The sequence below is a fragment of the Halichoerus grypus genome, chromosome 3 (genome assembly GCF_964656455.1).
Source record: "Halichoerus grypus chromosome 3, mHalGry1.hap1.1, whole genome shotgun sequence".
Taxonomy (NCBI): Eukaryota; Metazoa; Chordata; class Mammalia; order Carnivora; family Phocidae; genus Halichoerus; species Halichoerus grypus.
Window position 1 is genome coordinate 95,397,075 of NC_135714.1, and position 7,025 is coordinate 95,404,099.

Here is a 7,025-nt window from a genome sequence, read left to right on the forward strand (position 1 = left end):
TCTAATACCATTATCCAATAAAAGGAACCAGAGCTCATTGTAAAATGACTGATCTTAGGACTGGGGAAAAAGGGACACCTGGGTGGCTCAGTCATTAAGCAGCTGCCTTTGGCTCAGATCATGATCCCAGAGTCCTGGGATTGAGCCCCCCATTTTGGGCTCCCTGCTCAGCAGGGGAGCCTGCTTTTCCCTCTGCCTGCTGCTTCCCCTACTTGTGCTCTCTCTCTTTCTGTCAAATAAATAAATAAAATTTTTTAAAAAAGGACTGGGGCAAGAAATGTACAGGATGAGCCTAAAGAATCTTTTAGTACCAGAAAGTAAGGAAGCACACACACACACACACACCCATGATGAGTGTATATCAAAGGGACATGGAAGCCAATTTAAAGAGGTCCCCATGGCCAAAACTGGAACCATTTGAACAACAAAATAACTTAAGTAATATTCTAATGCAAAGAATAAAATAGATATATATGAATACATACAAATATAAATCAATTATTGAATAAATAAATAAATGAGGGAGAATAGACAAATATTCTGAACAGAAGAATTGCAAATAATTTATGTAAACTGTGCCCTCGGAGGAGTGGAATATAACCCCATACCTTTTAGTGTGGGTTTCCCATAGTGACTTCCTTCCCAAGAGTGCAGTAAGGAGATGAGAAAAAATCGTAACTTTACAGTGTAGAAACCTAGCAAACATTACCTCAGCTGGGTGATAAAGGTTTATATCATCAGTGCTAAGTTGATATGATGTGGTAAGATGACACTTTACCTCTATGATCTTACTTCCCCAAACCTACAAGCCCAGTCTAATCATGAGGAAAATATCAGACAAATTCAGTTAAGAGACAATTGAGAAATTTTTTTTTTATTTGTTACTGTGAAATCAGAAGCAATTGTTCCTTCTGTAATTTATAAATAATTATGAAAAAGCTAGACAAATTTAGACAATGTTAATAAGTGGTATGTTGCTTTAATATCACTTTCACGGGGTGTGGTTCTAAAATAGATAAAATGTAGGGGTGCCTGGGTGGCTCAGTTGGTTGAGTGTCCAACACTTGATTTGGCTCAGGTCATAATCTCAGAGTCATAAAATCAGTCTCTGTGCGGAGAGTCTGCTTGAGATTCTCTCTCCCTCCCTCTCTGCCTTTCCCCCAACTCGCACTCTCTAAATAAATAAATAAATCTTTAAAACAGATGAAATGCAAAGAAGCAAGTTTATAACAAGTCTTAATAATTTTTGAGAATTTCAGGTGAAGGAGAGATATTCAATGCTTGAACATACTAGGGTCCAACTAATTCCTCTAATTTGCTGGACAAAATATTTGTTGAAATATTTTCATAAAATATAAGCATGGGACTAAAAAAGAAATTGCTATTATATATATATATCCTTTTAATCCTGTGTAATTTTATTTTTTCAATTTTTTATCACAGTAAAATATATAGAACATCAAATTTACCATCTTAACCAATTTTAAGTGTATAATTTAATGGTATTAAATACATTTATAATGTGCAGCCATTACCACCCATCTCCATAACTCTTTTTGTCTTGTAAAATAGAAATTTTATACCCATTAAACAATAACTCCCCATTTCCCTCCTTTCTCTAGTCCCGGTCTAGTCATCATTCTACTTTCTGTCTCTATGGTTTTGACTACATTGAGTAGTTCATATAAATGGAATCATAGTATTTACCTTTTTTGTGGGTGGATTATTTCACTTAGCATAATGTCCTCAAGGTTCATTCATGTTGCACCATATTCCTTTTTAAGGTTGAATAACATTCCATCATATGTATATACCCCATTTTGCTTATCTTTTAATGTGCCAATGGACACTTGAGTTGCTTCTTCCTTTTAGCTATTATAAATAATGTGGTCATGAACATGGGTGTACAGATATCTTTGAGACTGCTTTCAATTGTTTAGGGTATATACTCAGAAATAGAATTGATGGCTTGTATGGTAATTCTATGTTTAAATTTTTGAGGAAGAGTCATACTAGTTTACATAGTGGCTATACTATTCTATCTTCCCACCAGCAATGAATAAGTGTTCCAATTTCTCCATATCTTAGCAACATTTGGTGTTTTCTGTTTTTTTGATAGTAGTCATCTTAGTGGGTGTGAAGAGGTATCTCATTATAGTTTTGATTTACTTTTCCCTAATGATTAGTGATGACCATCTTTTCATGTGCTTATGGCCATTTGTATATCTTTTTTAGAGAAATGTCTATCCAAGTCTTTGCCCATTTTTAAATTGTTTTTTTTTTTATATTTTTGTTGCTGTTGAATTTTAGGATTTTTCTATACATTCTAGAATCAAATATGTGATTTGCAAATATTTTTACCTTTTGTGTGGGTTGCCTTTTTACTGTGTTGATAGAATCTTTTGATGTACTTTTTTTTGTTATTCATGAAGTCTGCTTTGTCTATTTTCTCTCCTGTTCTCTGTTTATGGTGTCATATCCAAGAAATTATTGTCAAATCCAATGTCATGCAGTCTTATCCTGCTTTCTTCTAAGATTTTATTGTTTTAGATCTTACATTTAAGTCATAGATTCATTTTGAGTTAATATTTGTTATATGGTGTCAGGTAAGGGTCCAACTTCATTTTTTTATAGCTAAAAAAACAATAGGTTTCCCTTAAAAGGTCACAAAATTTTTCAAGGGGTGCCTGGGTGGCTCAGTCGTTTAAGTGTTGGCCTTCAGCTCAGGTCATGATCTCAGTGTCCTGGGATTGAGGGTCATGTTGGGCTCCCCGCTTAGAGGGGAGTCTGCTTCTTCCTCTCCTTCTGCTCCTCTGCCAAACTCTTGCTGCCTCTCTTATGCTCTCTCTCACTCTCTCTATCAAATAAATAAATAAATAAATAAATAAATATATAAATAAAAGCTTTAAAAAAATTTAAAAAGTCACAAAATTTTTCAAATTGAGAAGTTATTTTTACATTTTTTAAAAAGATTTTATTTATTTATTTGACAGAGAGAGACAGCAAGAGAGGGAACACAAGCAGGGGGAGTGGGAGAGGGAGAAGCAGACTCCCCGCTGAGCAGGGAGCCTAATGTGGGGCTCGATCCCAGGACCCTGGGACCATGACCTGAGCTGAAGGCAGATGCCTAACCGACTGAGCCACCCAGGCACTCCTACGTTTTTATTACTATATAAAATGCTATCTTCTGATATATAATAGTTCGGTTCTAAATGAAAAATTATGTACTATATGTTGGCTAATTGTATTTAAATTTAAAAAAAGGAAAATCAGCTGGTTGCATTTATAAATATTTTGTTTAATAAGGTAACAACTGCAAGTCATGGCATTTATTTTGAGCTTATTTGAACTATATATGTAACTTCAGATCTCCAAATAAAACTTTTAAGAAAGGGGCACCTGGGTGGCTCAGTCGTTAAGCGTCTGCCTTCAGCTCAGGTCATGATCCCAGGGTCCTCGGTTCGAGCCCCACATCAGGCTCCTTGCTCCACGGGAAGCCTGCTTCTCCCTCTGCCTGCTGCTCCCCCTGCTTGTGTTCCCTCTCTCGCTGTGTCTCTCTGTCAAATAAACAAATAAAATCTTAAAAAAAAAAAAAAAAACCTTTAAGAAAATCAACAGCTTCTTACACTCATAATGCTGATTTTGTTATAATTTTATTTAACTTCAGGTTATTGGATACTTCACATGATATTCATGTTTAGTAGACTAAAATGATGTAACTTAAAATTACTTGTTTCTTTATTTCTATAGGTTAATTAAAATAATAGAAAAACAAAGAAGTGAGTGAAACAAAATTTATTATTAGGTGGTATGAACTATATTTTTTTTAAAAAAAAGAACATTGATTTAAAAGTCAGAAGACTTGGAACAATCCAGATTTTTCAGAATAAACTTTTGTGCTTATAGAAAAGCCACTGGAGTTCCTGTGCTTCATGTGCTTTGGTTTAATCATTTGCATAATCAGAGACTTGCATCAGGAAAATGCCTATAATTTTCTCTAAAATCCATTCTATTGATAGCCATTTTTATTAAAAGAATATACTAGATGTTATAATTTATAATCTTAAAGGACTCTCTGCATCCATCATGCAAGACACCTCCAGCTAGTGATTAGAGTCAAGGTTGTAAATGGTATATAATTCACCACATCCTTATATTCAAATAGCCAAAGGCTAAATTGGCATTAAAGCACTAAATATGGGTGATTGTAAAGTTGTGAATAAAATATGTTTCATTAGAAAAAAATGGTAGAGTGTTTGTGAAATAAATAAAAATGCTTATGAGAATACGTGTTAGGAAGGAATCTAGTGATTAGAAGAAAATGATCAGATTTTTTGCAAATATAGTTGTTTTGAGAAAAATATCTTCATTTACTCCATAATATCAGATATACTTTTAATATTTGAGCCATAGCAATTAATTATAGAGGGACAGAATAGCTAAAGATATTCTAGCCATCAATATATTATTTTTATGTATGTATATATACACATGCATTTAAACATAAAGTAATTAGACAAACAAAATGTATTAATGTATTTGGATTCACACATTATGATTAAAAGAATATTTAGTTATTCCAGCTCTCTGTAGTCTCTTGTTAAAACAATATATATATATATATTACTTATATATATATGCTATACATAGCATATCTATAACATGTCTGAGAAGTGCCTTGCTCTGCATCAATTTGCTACAAATAGACCCCCTTTGGGTTCATGTCTCCAGGTAATTTTATAAAGTATATTTTTTGTTGAACTATATGTTTAATTTGAACATATTAGAGTCACATTTCATTCATACTAAGGAAAGGAAAGTAGGGTTACTTATACAGAACATGCACTACAAGGATGAACAAGTACTAGTTCTTTTTTTTTGTGATATAGTTTCTCATGTGTGAATTGTGATTATAAATTTGTAAACACTACATATCATTCTTCTCTGAACATAAATTTAATAATTATGTTGGATCCCTACTAAACAGGAAGGGGCTTTATTACATTTTTATCATTATGGGGGGTGGGGGAAGGATGGATTGACTGATTCAACACTGGTGTGAAGATCTTTCATTTAAAAAAAGGTCATAGTAGTGGACCTGAGTGAAAATTCTACATACACGGGATCCAAAAGATGGAATAAAATATAAGCAAGTGGGATGGGAATGGTTCAAGTGAAAATCTGAGGAAAACTGAAGTGTTCTATCTATGTGAAGACCTTTATATGAACTTTAAACTGATGAGAACAAAAGATTGTGTAAGCACTCTCTGGGAACCTCCTGCCATTTACTTGGTCACTACATTGCCTTATATTAATTTCAAGACAACTTAGTAATTAAATAAAGAAGGATGAGTATGTTGGAATCACAATTAATCACAATTAATTTATTTGATGGATAATACTGTGTATCAACTTGGCTGGGCCATGGTGCCCAGGTGTGGTCAAACATTTTGGATTTTTCTGTGCAGTCTTTTGGCTGAGATTAATATTTAAATCTGTTGGGCGCTGTGGGGGAGGCTGGAGAAAGCAGTGAGTCAGGGCCAAGGCCAGGGCTTTCCTGGCTCCAGTGAAACCACTGTGGGCCCCATCTTCCAGTGGTCCCAGGAGTTTGTGATGATTGTTGCTACCGCCCCCACTGCCACCACTCAGGCTGCTATCTCCTGCCTCCTTCTCTTCCTCCTCCTCCTCTCTCTGGACCAATCTCCTCCAGGCTGCAGCCTCCTCCAGGCTGGGCCCTCGATGTTTTGTCCCCTTGCCAAACTGCTCCTGCTGCTGTTGCCTCCCCATTCATTCTCGTACAGCGTTCATCGTAGGTAGGTGGCACAGACACCAAGTTGTTCAACACAATGGTCTGATGGGAAGCCAGTCACTCTGGGCACTGGTGCACAGCCTTAGAACCACGGGGGAATGCAGAGCTAGAAGGTTGGCTTTCATAAGTGCAGTCTACAAAAAGACTTGCTAAAGCCATTATTGCACCTCATGAAGGATATACTGTGGGTCTTGTGCTACTCATGCTTACAAGCAAGTGGATCCATCTATTACCCAGAGAATTTTCTGCCTGTGGCCTTCTCATCATATGCCCCTGTCTCAGTGTGCACTTTCCAGGGTGGGTATCTATATTTATATCTATCTATATCTATCTAATCTATGACCTTCATATTGACCAAAAGATTTACGGAGAACTATGGAAGATAGGAATATTTGAATGAATGTCTCTGCAGACAGATGAAGATGAACACAGTACTGAAATGCATTTGCCTTATATTATAAAGCCATGGAAAGCCACGAGGATGATTTTATCATTAATCCTGTGTTGGAGCTCTGAGTGAGTCAAAAGAACAGGAATTTGGAAAACTCTTCAGTAAATATCTAGCAGATCCTAGTAATCTCTTTGTGGTTTCTTCTATTTCTGCCAGTGGGGTCAAAACTTCCCTTACAGTTACTATGATGAATCCCATGGAGAGATTTATAGATTCTTTGAACATCTAGATAAAATGGGCATGAGTATCATAGGACAATTAGATCCTGTATCTTTTAGCAATTACTTGAAGAAATACCATAATACTGTATGTGGAAGACATCCCATTGGGGTCTTATTAAATGCTATCACAGAGCTCCAAAAGAATGCCCAGTCAAGCCAGTATAGAAACTGGTAAGACAATTTAGTGAGTTATGCAGTAGGAGCACTCAAGGTCCACTGAAACTGAATCCTCAGGGATGCCACCTGCACATACTTATTCTCTGCCCTTACCAGATACTTGCCCTGGTTTAGGGGGATTCTGAAACCTCAAACCAATAGAAGTTTCTTCTCCTCTTTTCCTTTCTTTACTTTTTTTTAAAGATTTTATTTATTTATTTTAGAGATAGAGAGGGAGACAGCATAAGAAGGGGCAGGAACAGAGAGAGAGGGACAAGGAGACTCCACACTGAGTGCAAAGCCCAATGCGGGACTCAATCTCTCAACCACCAAGATCAGGACCTGAGACAAAATCAAGAGTGGGATGCTTAACCTGAGCCACCCAGGC

The 7,025-nt window shown here is 36.0% G+C and overlaps 1 pseudogene; it reads left to right on the forward strand.

Moving 5' to 3' along the window:
- Positions 1 to 5,996: 5,996 nt before the first annotated feature.
- LOC118550890 (protein MEMO1-like) lies at positions 5,997 to 6,701 on the forward strand (annotated as a pseudogene).
- The last annotated feature ends 324 nt before the right edge of the window (positions 6,702 to 7,025 follow it).